The sequence below is a fragment of the Calonectris borealis genome, chromosome 2 (assembly GCF_964195595.1).
Source record: "Calonectris borealis chromosome 2, bCalBor7.hap1.2, whole genome shotgun sequence".
Classification (NCBI taxonomy): domain Eukaryota; kingdom Metazoa; phylum Chordata; class Aves; order Procellariiformes; family Procellariidae; genus Calonectris; species Calonectris borealis.
Window position 1 is genome coordinate 147,420,080 of NC_134313.1, and position 14,070 is coordinate 147,434,149.

The window sequence follows — 14,070 nt, forward strand, 5'->3', positions numbered from 1 at the left end:
GTAGAGTAAATCTCTGCAGATGAGCGATTTCAGCTGCAAGGTCTGTTGTTCCTGAACTTATGATACACATGCTGGATAATTGCTAATATTTTACAAAAAACGAACAGGCAAAACCAACCAACCAAACAAAAAAACCAAACAACAGGAGAACTTTTCTACATATATCAAAAGCAAAATTATCTTGCCTGTTCTTCTCCTCTGCATTGTTTCCAGAAACTGCAAACTGTTATTTTTATACTTGAAAGACATTTAAGATGAAATCAGGCTTATCTGTTGGACCAAGCTTTAGGTTCAATATTGATAGGTTTTAGTTCTCAAGTAAATAAATTTTCTCAAAGATCATTGCTTTCTTTCAGATGTAATTTATCTTCTACTACTGTCTTATCAAAGCAGGAACTGTAAAAAGTTTTGAAGACTTCAAAAGAATAATAAAAAAAAAAGGTTGAATATAATCATCTGCCTTAGACTTAAGAAAACTCAATAAATTTATCAGGAAATTTACTGTGGTAACTCTTGCATTTTTAATGCCTCTCTGTAAGAAAATAGGCTAAGGAAACATCTTATTGTCTTCACTTACCTAAGGGGAGAATAGAGGGAACAGGGGAACAGTCAGGCTCTTCTGAGGAGTGCACAGCAAATAGACAAGGGGCAATTTTCATAAGCTGCAACAAGGGATAGATACTAGGAAAAATTCTTGACAGCAAAGATGTTCAAACACTGGAACGGATTGCTCAGAGCAGCTGTAGAATGTTTGTCCCAGAGATACTGTCCTGATTTCGGCTGGGATAGAGTTAATTTTCTTCGTAGTAGCTCGGATAGTGCTGGGTTTTGGATTTAGGATGAGAATAATGTTGATAAGACACGGATGTTTTAGTTGTTGTTAAGCAGTGTTTACACTGAGTTAAGGACTTTTCAGCTTCCCATGCTTTTCCAGGTGCACAAGAAGCTGGGAGGGAGCATAGCCGGGACAGGTGACCCAAACTGGCCAAAGGAATATTCCATACCATATGATTTCATACTTAGTATATAAGGTGGGGGGAGTTGGCCAGGGGGCAGCAATTGCTGCTCAGGGACAGTCTGGGCATCAGTTGGCAGGTGGTGAGCATTGTGCATCACTTGTTTTGTTGGCAAGTTGGTTGCATTGTGCATCACTTGTTTTGTATATTCTTTTATCATCATTATTGTTATTACACCTGGAACTGACTGCCCCAGGGGTGGAAACACAGCCCTACCATTTGCCATGGACTGATTCAGACTGCACTGGAACAGGGTGAGGCTCCCGAACACCTGCAATACATTGATGACATCATCGTGTGGGGCAACACAGCAGAGGAAGTTTTTGAGAAAGGGAAGAGAATAGTCCAAATCCTTCTGAAGGCTGGTTTTGCCATAAAACAAAGTAAGGTGAAGGGACCTGCACAGGAGATCCAGTTTTTAGGAATAAAAATGGCAAGATGGACATCGTCAGATCCCAATGGATGTGATCAACAAAATAACAGCCATGTCCCCACCAACTAGCAAAAAGGAAACACAAGCTTTCTTAGGCATTGTGGGTTTTTGGAGAATGCATATTCCAAATTACAGCCTGATTGTAAGCCCTCTCTATCAAGTGACCCGGAGGAAGAACGATTTCAAATGGGGCCCTGAGCAACGACAAGCCTTTGAACAAATTAAACAGGAGATAGTCCATGCAGTAGCCCTTGGGCCAGTCCAGGCAAGACAAGATGTAAGGAATGTGCTCTACACCGCAGCCGGGGAGAATGGCCCTACCTGGAGCCTCTGACAGAAAGCACCACGGGAGACTCGAGGTCGACCCTTAGGGTTGTGGAGTCGGGGATACAGAGGATCCGAGGCCCGCTACACTCCAAGTGAGAAGGAGATATTGGCAGCCTATGAAGGGATTCGAGCTGCTTGGGAAGTGGTTGGTACTGAAGCTCAGCTCCTCCTGGCACCCCGACTGCCGGTGCTGGGCTGGATGTTCAAAGGGAGGGTTCCCTCTACACACCTTGCAACCAATGCTACGTGGAGTAAGTGGGTCGCGCTGATCACACAACGGGCTCGAATACAAAACCCCAGTCACCCAGGAATCTTGGAGGTGATCACGAACTGGCCAGAAGGCAAAGATTTTGGAATATCCCCAGAGGAGGAGGTGACGCATGCTGAGGAGGCCCCACTGTGTAACAAACTACCAGAAAATGAGAAGCAATATGCCCTGTTCACTGATAGGTCCTGTCATCTTGTGGGAAAGCATCAGAGGTGGAAAGCTGCTGCATGGAGTCCCGTACGACAAGTCGCAGGAACTGCTGAAGGAGAAGGTGAATCGAGTCAGTTTGCAGAGGTGAAAGCCATCCAGCTGCCCTTGGATGTTGCCAAATGAGAAAAATGGCCAGTACCTTATCTCTATACTGACTCATGGATGGTGGCAAATGCCCTGTGGGGGTGGTTGCAGCAATGGAAGCAGAACAACTGGCAGCGCAGAGGCAAACCCATCTGGGCTGCTGCATTGTGGCAAGATATTGCTGCCCGGGTAGAGAACCTGGTTGTAAAAGTACGTCACATAGATGCTCACGTACCCAAGAGTCGGGCCAGTGAAGAGCACCAAAACAACCAGCAGGTGGATCAGGCTGCCAAGATCGAAGTAGCTCAGGTAGATCTGGACTGGCAACATAAGGGTGAATTATTTATAGCTTGGTGGGCCCATGACACCTCAGGCCATCAAGGAAGAGACGCCACATATAGATGGGCTCGTGATCAAGGGGTGGACTTGACCATGGACACTATTGCACAGGTTATCCATGAACGTGAAACATGCGCTGCAATCAAGCAAGCCAAGCAAGTAAAGCCTCTCTGGTATGGAGGACGATGGCTGAAATATAAATATGGGGAGGCTTGGCAGAGTGTTTATATCACACTCCCACAAACCCATCAAGGCAAGCGCTATGTGCTCACCATGGTGGAAGCAACCACCGGGTGGCTGGAAACATATCCTGTGCCCCATGCCACCACCCGGAACACCATCCTGGGCCTTGAAAAGCAAGTCCTATGGCGACACGGCACCCCAGAAAGAATTGGGTCAGACAACGGGACTCATTCCCGAAACACCCTCATAGACACCTGGGCCAAAGAGCATGGCATTGAGTGGGTATATCCATCCTCTATCATGCACCAGCCTCCGGGAAAATCCAACGATACAATGGGCTGTTAAAGACTACGTTGAGAGCAATGGCTGGTGAGACATTCAAGCATTGGGACACACATTTAGCAAATGCCACCTGGTTAGTCAACACTAGGGGGATCTGCCAATCGAGCTGGCCCTGCCCTATCCAAAGCCTTACATGCTGTAGAGGGGGATAAAGTCTCTGTAGCGCACATTAAAAAAAAAAAAATACTGGAGAAGACAGTCTGGGTTATTCCTGCCTCAGGCAAAGTAAACCCATCCGTGGGATTGCTTTTGCTCAAGGACCTGAGTGCAGTTGGTTGGTGATGTGGCAGGATGGGGAATTCTGATGTGTACCCCAAGGGGATTTGATTTTGGGTGAAAATAGCCAATGAACTGAATTGTATGATGTTAATTGCTATATAATACTGTATGTCATCACTTCTATGGTTGCTATATGCCATATCAATGCTATTACAGTAAGAATCACCCAGATTAATAAAGAATTAACTTTGATGAGATCGAGCAAAGTGCAGTAGTGATGGAACCAGAACTGGCTTCAGCATGCAACAATCCAACACCATGCACCATCTCTCCTGTCCTGAAGGACTGTTATGACAGATGGAGCCCAAAGTCATGGACTAAATGAACTCAATGGACGTTTTAGAGGGATGCCCATAGACTAAGGGAATGATGTCTTTGTGTATATATCAAAAGACAGGAAAAGTGGTGGTGATTAATTGGAATGTATTGGAAAATGTGGCACCTGGGCATGATGTAGATGGTATAGAATAAGGGGTGGATACTGTCCTGGTTTTGGCTGGGCTAGAGTTAATTTTCTTCCTAGTAGCTCGGATCGTGCTGTATTTTGGATTTAGGATGAGAATAATGTTGATAAGACATTGATGTTTTAGTTGTTGTTAAGCAGTGTTTACACGAAGTTAAGGACTTTTCAGCTTCCCATGCTCTTCCAGGTGCACAAGAAGCTGGGAGGGAGCATAGCCAGGACAGGTGACCCAAACTGGCCAGAGAGGAATATTCTATACCATATGATGTCACGCTCAGTATATAGACTGGGGGGATCAGTCGGCAGGTGGCGATCGCTGCTCAGGGACAGTCTGGGCATCAGTCGGCAGGTGGCGAGCAATTGCATTGTGCATCACTTGTTTTGTATATTCTTTTATCATTTATCATTATTATTATTTTCTCTTTCTTTGCCATCCTATTAAACTGTCTTTATCTCAATCCATGAGTTTTACTTTTTTCCGATTCTCTCCCCCATCCCACCGGGCGTGTGGGGGAAGGGTGAGCAAGTGGCTGTGTGGTACTTAGTTGCCAACTGGCATTAAACCACGACAGATAGTAAAAACTTAATTGGATGAAGAATCAGAATGCCCTGATATAACTTTGAAGTTTGCCCTGCTTTGAGCAGGTAGAAAAATTACTTCTATCGGTCACTTGCAGCCTAAACTGTTTTGATTCATATCTGACAGTTGTATCATAGAATTATTCCTATAACTAATTTCATAAGAAAAAGTACTTCAGCTCTAAAGTTTCTGAATACAGAATGCATAATATGGATGCACCATATTAATGACAATGCTGTGTCTGTGTGAGTTGATGCACAGACTTCGACTGGTTCCCTCTGACAATGTTATTATCTTTAAAACATTAATAAGATGCCAATAGCTGTGTCTGTCAGAGTATACAGCTTCATTTAGAAGTCTCTGTAAAGCATGGCATGAGTCATGAGTGATTCTAAAAAAGTACACAAAAAAAACCCTCAAAACCCAAACCTACTGTGGACTAACTCCTGTTTGATTTCAACCATGTGAAGCTGGAATGCATTACTTGCAATATTCAGAAACAGTATTACTGAAGTAGGAATTTGAAGTGTCACTATATGGCCTCAAGTTGCGCCAAGGGAGGTTTAGATTGGACATTAGGAAAAATTTCTTTACTGAAAGAGTGGTCAGGCCTTGGAACAGGCTGCCCAGGGAAGTGGTTGAGTCACTATCCCTGGAAGTATTTAAAAGACGTGTAGATGTGGCGCTTAGGGATATGGTTTAGTGGACATGGTGGTGTTGAGTTGATGGTTGGACTCTATGATCTTAGAGGTCTTTTCCAACCTTAATGATTCTATTCTATGATTCTATGAATAAATACAGCAGCTGTGACTGGTATAGCAGCAATGAGGAATATTAATTAATTAAAATCAGTTTGGATTTACGGATAGCAATGCCTTATGAAAATCACTGCATCTCAAAGAAAAAAAGACTCAGAAGTGTTTCTCCAGATTTACTGGCTTTCAGTCAACAAGAAGATGCCTTTTAAACAGACTGTTTGCATAACTGCAGTGGCAAAAACTCCATTAAGGATATTCTTAATATAAAAAGCTGTAACGTGCTCCCCTTTCAAATTTGACAGAATTAATTCACTTGAATTATTTTCTGAAGGTATAAACACATTGGAAAATAAAATCTAAAAGTCAGGCTTTTTATTCCATTCTCAGTGATTTTGTGTCTCAGCACAGTTTGCAACTTTAAAACTTCACTTCTGAACAATTTAAATATTTACAGGGTTTAGTTCCGCTTGAACAAACTTACTATACAAGTTGTGTACTGAGTCTGGCAGGGATGGAGTTAATTTTCTTCATAGCAGCCAGTATGGTGCTGTTTTGGATTTCTTACCAAAACAGTGCTGGTAACACACCAATATTTTAACTATTGCTGAACAGTGTTTATACAGCGTCAAGGCTTTCTCTGTTTCTCACACTGCCCTACCAGCAAGTAGGCTGGGGGTGCACAAGAAGATGGGAGGAGACACAGCCGGGATAGCTGACCCACACTGACGAAAGGGGTATTCCACACCATATGACGTCATGCTCAGTGGTAAAAGCTCAGGGAGAGAAGCAGGAAGCGGGGACATTCGAGGTTACGGTGTTTGTCTTCCCAAGTAACTGTTATAAATGATGAAGCTCTGCTTTCCTGGAAATGGCAAAGCATCTGCCTGTCGATGTGAAGTAGTGAATGCATTCCTTATTTTGCTTTGCTTGCATGCACTGCTTTGCTTCAATTATTAAACTGTCTTTAAGTCAACCCACAATTTTTCTCACTTTTGCCCTTCCAATTTTCTCTCCCATGCCACTGGGCAGAAGTGAGTGAGTGGCTGTGTGGGGCTTAGCTGCTGGCCAGGGTTAACCCACAAGTTGACACTGTATTGTGATTTGCAGGGGAAAATGAACTTGATATCAAGATATCACATAAGACTTCCTCAGTTAGGAGCAAAATACAAACTGGTTATGGCGCATTTGGTATGAGATGTGATATATTTTACTATCGCGCTTTCAGATAGTTTTGAGTGTACTAATAGTTTGGTGCACATCTCATGGATTTCAGTCAGTTGCTTAGCTTTGTGTATATGTAGGAGGCATACATGCTTGCTGTTTTAGAAGTTTGTGTGTTGAAGGGGGTTTGGCTTTTTTGTTTTGTTGTGCTTTTTTTTTTTTTTTTTTTGGCAGCATCCTCTGCATATCTGTGTATATTTGATTTACCAATATCTTTGTACTGAAACCTGCTAGGTACCATTTGGAGTTCTAGTTGCACTTTTGCAAATCACTCTTTCCCATGTGAATTCTCAGAATCGGTAAATTTGTCAGATTATTTGTAGATCTTGCACTTCGGCATTATTGCTTATTCTTACATCTTACAGTAATTTGTACAGGATCCTTTAAAAGAAAGGTTTGAGGATGTTTTAGAAGATGGAACTCCACCTCCCTTCTTTTTTGGCATCCTGCTGATACTTAATTCTGTTGAAGGAGTGAAAGAAATTGAGGAAAGCAGAGTACCATATGCCTTTTTAGAGCATACTTGGGTGACAGTCATGAACAGAAGGAGAATAAGAACAAGACCTGAATTCTACAAAATTACATCATCATAGTAGAATTGGCCAAGAAAAAGTAGACCCTGAAATATGAAGCATGTTTGTGATTTAGGACAGGAAGGATGTAAATTTCAGCCTATGAGTTTTAAAACTTGTTGCAGCAAGGTTACTTGCCTGAAATGAGTAGGAAAGCAATATTTGAAAGCATTGTGACTTAAACACAGAAAGCTTTTGAAAGCTATGCTTGTGAACTATAAATGAGATTACTGCTTTATGTCAGGGCACATAAAATAAAGTTTAATCCGTGTTCATTTCTCCTGATTATTCTTTTTGCATATTCTAAAGTTGTTATGTTATTAAAAGGTATTACACTTTTCCTTTGTGACTTTAAATATTTACATTGCCACTTGGTGGCCTCATTTGATCAGATTATAAAAATATAAGTTAAGATCCTTTTTCTTCACAGGTGTGTAATTCAAACCTTAATATATAATCTTCCTATACACCCAGGAACAGCATATCTCCTTTTGCAACTGAATATGTGTATGCTGTGTGGATTGCTGCGGTTCTTGAGGGCCTGAATCGCTGATGTTGAGATGGTCAGACTTGAGAGCTCTTCAGTAAGGATACAACTGAAGTGGATGACTTTTCTCCCCATTCTTCCTTGCTCATCCAAGATGTTTTAATGTTCCTTGCCCCTTCCCAATCAAAACAAGCGGAGGATTTCGTCTGCTACCAACATAGTTTAACTTTTTTCTAGGACTAGAACTTGTTCTGATTTTGCCAGGCTTCTTTCTTGCTTATTCTGCAACCTTGGCTCGTATTTTCCAGATTTTATTACTTGCAGATATTTTTCTGTATCCCTTCTGTGAATCTATATCGCAAGTCTCTGTCCCTTTGTGGTTCCATATTATTCGTATAATTAGCTGTGTTACAAAATGCTTGTATGTTATTGCTGGATTTGCTGTTTTAGTGTGCTTATGTCTGAGTCCAAGGCAAGCAAATATTGATTATATTGTGCTTAGTATACTTCTACTAGTAGAAGTCATCATCCTTGGTATGCTTCCTGTCAATGATAGAAACTCAGTTCCCTATGCCTTGATTCTGAACCCACAGTGTCAAGCTCTGCTGGCTCAAGGCTAGGTACTGCCTCAGAGCAAGAAGGTAGAGTGTCACCCTACTCCAGTCTTGTCTCATGGTTTTATTACAAAATCCATGTAATCCAGGTCTTTTGTAGTTGTACAGATCCAGGTTCTTCTGTCATACACTACAAGGCATACTTCAAGCTGTAACAAAAAGACAACTGGTTAATACATAGGTAATGATTAATGGTTAAAATAACACATGATTCTTGTACCAGTACTTGACTGTCCTCTAAAAATGTCATGGTAGGATCAGGGTTTCTGCATCTGTTCCTGACCTTAGTAGCTGTTGATTCTCTAAAGTAATGTGTCTTTTCACTGCTTGGTGCCTATTCATGATTTTTTTAGCTACTTGTTCTATTTGCTGTGATTCCTTAACGTTTTTGTTATAAAGATTCTAAATTAGCCCCAGGTTGGTGGTGTCCTGGGTATTATAATTATGGTGATATGGGTGAGCATTGCAAATGTAAACCACGACAATTAGATAGTTGAGAAACATTGCACACTTATTTCTCTACACAGTGCACAGTTTTCTGGCAATTCCTACTAAAATAGATGCAGAGAAACAGTAACGTGTGTCCATATCTGGTGTCATAGATCCTAGAATCATTAACTGCTAATTGACTCCACATACAAGTAGTTACTGCTATTGTAGGAGCAATTTTCTGTTTCCATTCTGAGGGCTTCTTCAGACTGCCTGCTTCCAGCAGGACAGGCGCCAGTGGCTACAACCCATTTCTTACAGTGCCTTCCCAAATCTTTAATACACCATCAGTAATGCTATTTAGCTTCTGTGCAGTGACTGATAGATCTCTTCAGCCAATAGCAATGCAGGTTGTGCATGTGCTGTTTTACAATCATCTCTATGCATCCTGTATAGTATCCTGGTTTTCATTTCTACTAAAATCACAGTTCTATCCCATTTCAATGGCTGAACTTAGGCTATCCTATACACTGACTGTCCTATAACTTGTGTGTTGGTGATTATTGCTCACAGAATCTACTATGCTATTAGTAGTTTAACAATGTTAATACCACTTTCCACTTCCAGTACTTTTCTTTCTATAAAACTAATATTTTTGCTACTTCTATCCACATTTTGATTCCCATAACATTCAAAGATGTATTTATATATACATATATTTACTTCATGGGTTTTGAATGTTGCGTATAATATACCCCAATTTTGGTAACTTATTAGTCAAAGTTTCTATATCAATGGTGTCCAAAATTCCAGTTGCAACTTCCGCTCCCTCTAAAATGGTATCCCTAAACCCTCTTAGTATGTTGTACTTAATCATATGGAATCCATTTCAGGGTCAATGCTACAAATGTCCCTTTAATAAAAGGGGTATATCTTTTCTACCTTGGAAAAATCAAAGTAAATGCTTTGTTCACTCTATTAATTTGCTGCCACTGAGCAGCATCTTGTATTCCCAAAATTGTGAATTGTTTCTTAGCTGGAATCTTTGGTTTAAAAAGTTAAACAACAGCAACAACAAAACTCTGTGAACTAAACATGTTTGACCTTTTTTTGTTTTGTTTTGTTTCAGTTTCTATTTCGCTTCTGGCTTTCACACTTGGTTTAACCATCTCTGGTGCTTTCCACTTGTATTTCAGTTGGTGTGGTTGCTCAGGTTCTGTCACAATTGTTGTGGGTTATTTTGATTTTTATCCAAGTAAGTAGAAATAAAATAGAGTTACTCCAAGTTAGAGTTGTGTGCTGCTTCAAGCCCCTGTAATACATTCCCTTAAAATCAGAGACATTTGTTAAAATCATAAGATTATTTTTGGCATCATGGAACTGTCCTGGTTTCAGCTGGGATAGAGTTAATTTTCTTCCTAGTAGTTGATATAGTGCTATGTTTCGGATTTAGTATGAGAATAATGTTGATAACACACTGATGTTTTAGTTGTTGCTAAGTAGTGTTTACACTGGTCAAGGACTTTTCAGCTTCCCATGCTCTTCCAGGTGCACAAGAAGCTGGGAGGGAGCATAGCCAGGACAGCTGACCCAACTGACCAACAGGGTATTCCATACTATATGACGTCATGCTTAGCATATAAAGCTGGGGGAAGAAGAAGGAAGGGGGGGACATACAGAGTGATGGCGTTTGTCTTTCCAAGTAACTGTTACGTGTGATGGAGCCCTGCTTTCCTGGAGATGGCTGAACACCTGCCTGTCGATGGGAAGTAGTGAATGAATTCCTTGTTTTGCTTTGCTTGTGTGCGCGGCTTTTGCTTTACCTATTAAACTGTCTTTATCTCAACCCACGAGTTTTCTCACTTTTACTCTTCCAATTCTCTCCCCCATCACGGGCGGAGTGAGCGAGCGGCTGTGTGGTGCTTAGTTGCCAGCTGGGACTAAACTATGACAAGATGCTATTGTTTAGCCTTAACACTTGTCTCCCATAATTTTAAAGTAGTGGAGACATGTATTCAATGTTTTCATGCTCTTTGGCACAAAAGAGCTTTCCATTGCCACTAGAGGTAGGGTCTATTATCAATAAAAAGCAGGGTGCTTGCTACTCCCTTGTAACATTAACAAATATTCACAATTTTGAACCTAATGTAATTATTAGCATACAATTATTAATAAATACAATTATTAATAAAAATAAAAACATGCAAAGTTCACTCAGACAAAGCCTAACAATTAATTTATTCTTCTTCTTTTAATAGCTTTTCTGCTGACGATGATTCTGGTGAGACTTCCCATATGCCTTACTCACCGTTAAATTTTAATAGCAAAGACTATAACATAACATTCTTGCTTTTCATTAACTTATTTACCTTCCCATAATTAAAATTGAAGCTAGAACTACTTAGGCATTTTTCCATTCTGGAGTTTTACTTGAAATGCATAAGGTCCTGCTTTATTTATAATTGGAGCTAGTCCATCCCATTTACAGTTTAGACTGTAAACTTGCATGGAAAATATGAAACATTACTTTCCATCCTCCTTGCCATTCTGAAGAGTAGTGGTTTGTTCTTGTTTGTTTATCCATGCATTGAGCATTCCCTCCCAGTTGAGTTGCTTTAACAACATTAATCTGTTTCCAGTGTTTAGATAGAATCTGTATCCATTCTTTAGTTAAAACATTAGGCAGTCTTTTTTCTCCCAGACATAGCTCTAAATCACATGAACTTGTGAGAAGCTGTTGTTGCTCACAGGTCATTAAAATGACAAGGTGATGCGATATCCCAAACTTTTCTGTAATTTTTCACTGTTTTGCCTAGTGCTGTTTTTATAGTCCCACCGTGTCATTCAATTTACTTTGAACTGGGAGTTCCCAGCAATGTGGAATCTTCCTTTTCTTCCCAGGCCTCCACATACTTCCTTGATGATTTGCCCTGGAAAATATGTTCCTTGCTCCCAATCAATTTATTGGTTTAAATCCCATCTGGAAAATACAACGTTAAATGCCTGCACTATGGTAGACTTGGCTGTAGCTTTCTTTATTGGAACTACCTCAACCCGTTTTGTCAGTGGATCTAGTATTAGCAAACAATACTTAATCCCACTTTGTATGGTAGGTGGAATTAAGGTGGGACTACACATGGTCTAGTGTAGTCTGTTTGTATCCTAGCCTGTGGTTCATCAATTCTCTAATGTTTTAATGTTATTTTTCTCTTAGTGGAGGTATTCACCATAGCACAAGTTAAAGAAATTATGTACCCATCTGTCTTCATACTTGGCCAACTAGCTATCTTCTAATACTCCCTTTTGCATTCAAGCAACCCCTACATGATCTTGTTCATGCAGCTATTGAAACAAATCTACTTGAAGTGTATACAGTGCTCTCCATACAGTTTGTTACCTGGACACACTAAGCTCTCTATGCTTCACCTGTCTACTAGCTTCTACAGTAATTGCCCCTCAATTTCCTCGTTTCCATGTTGTAGAGTGGTTAGGTCTTTGATATCTTGCTTTGTATTATTTTCTTTGTTTTGTTTTCAAAATGGGTGTTTCTGCAAATGTTAAGTCTACTGGGACCACCACAACCTTGGCAAGGGCATCTGCTTGACTATTCCAATATTGCTGCTTCTGTATGTTTCCTTTTGGTGTGCTTTTACATGACCTGCATATTTTTTTCCTCTCTGCTTTTTTTAGATTATGTTCAGGATTTCCTTTCCATGATTGATAGGGTACCAGATTTCCATTCTGTGTTTGTAGGTCATCTTTCTTCCACATTGGTAGCCAAATAGTTAAAGCTTGATATATCCGGTCTGAAACTATGTAGAAAACCAGATCATTTCCTTCAGGTTCCTCTTTTAACATCGTTAACAGAGCTTGCAGCTCTGCTACTTGTGCAGAGCGAAGGCAGGCAGCTCTTTTTATTTTTCACAGGGGTTGCAGCATATCTTATTGAGGATTTTCCATCCTTTTGATAAAAACCGGACCCATCTGTGAACCACACTGAATATCCTGTGGCACCAAGTCAGCAACGGAGCTTTTATCTGGTGAGACACACATAAACAGGTAAAGGGCACTTATGTTCTGTTCCAGTGGTTAAAAGTCATATAGAACTGGTGATGAAATCTTGTTATCTTCTACAGAAAACTCTTAGTTTATAAAAGCCAATGTCCATCCAGCTAACCTAGGGTTTGATACATATCTAGTTTGTACTTTTCCACTGATTGTGTACTTTAGTGGAGTATGTGTGATCCGTACTACTGCAAAACAGCCTCTAGTGATGTATTCCCAAAGTTCATTGCTTATGCCAATGCTAAACCTGGTTTTTAATATGGGATGGAGTTCTTTCCCACTGATCTTAAGACTCTCAAAGCAAAGGCTCTAACTTGCATCTTATTTCTGTGTTCTTGAAATAGCACAGTCCCAAGGTCTAGATCAGTAGTGGCCAGCTGAACATGAAACAGCTTACAAGAATCTGGGCATCTGATGGCCAGGGTTTGAACTAGTGCAGTTTTGCTTCTTTCTGTTCTTTCTGTTCTTGTTTGTGAGATTTCTTCACTGATTTGATTAGTGGTTTGCTGATTTATGCAAATGTAAGGAAATGTAAGGATTTCTGCAATGTAAAATTTGCTCACAAAAATGTAAGCAATTCCAAATACAATTATTACTGTGGGGGCATGCACTCTCATAGTCAGTTCTACCCTTTGGTGATCCCAGCATCACCCTCCCTTCCTGACCTAAAACTTTTTCTAAATATTTCACTTCAGATTGTACCAACTGAATTTTGTCATGATTAGCTTTAAAGCTTGTGTTTTGAGTAATGCTGCTTACCTCTTGGATATATTCCTGGACTTTCAATTCAGTTTTTCCATGTACTAACACATCATCCATATATGATATGACATAACACGTTTTGATGGTAATTTCATCCACATCTGATACATTTGATCTGAAAGTCTTGAGGTACATGGATAAAACAATGTTGCTTTCCCTCATAGGTAAATGCATTTTTTTACCAGCTTTGCTCTGCTAGTGGAATTGCAAAGAAAGCATTGGCTAAGTCAATAACAAAAAATCAGTGAGATATTCTTCTTAGTGCTACAAGAATTTCAGGCCTCTTTCCACCACAAACAACCTGAGAGGTGGCTACCTTATTTAAGTGTTAAAAATCCTTTTAGGCTTTTTTCTTTGCTTTTAACCCTGGACAAAATAAGATGTTAAAATTATAGGTCTCTGTACTAGGAACTCTCTTTCCAGTAAACTTGTTGATGGTGGGTTGGAGTCTTTCCTCTGTTTCTTGTGGGTGTTGATATTGTTTTTTGGGAAGGAGGATCTGGACCTTCAATTAATACACAACTTCTATTTTTCCACATTTTAACTTACAGACATACAAAACCTGAGGAAATTCTGTTACCCAAATATCCACTGTTTTTACTTCCTCCGGATTCTTAATAACAAAGCATCAATGACTT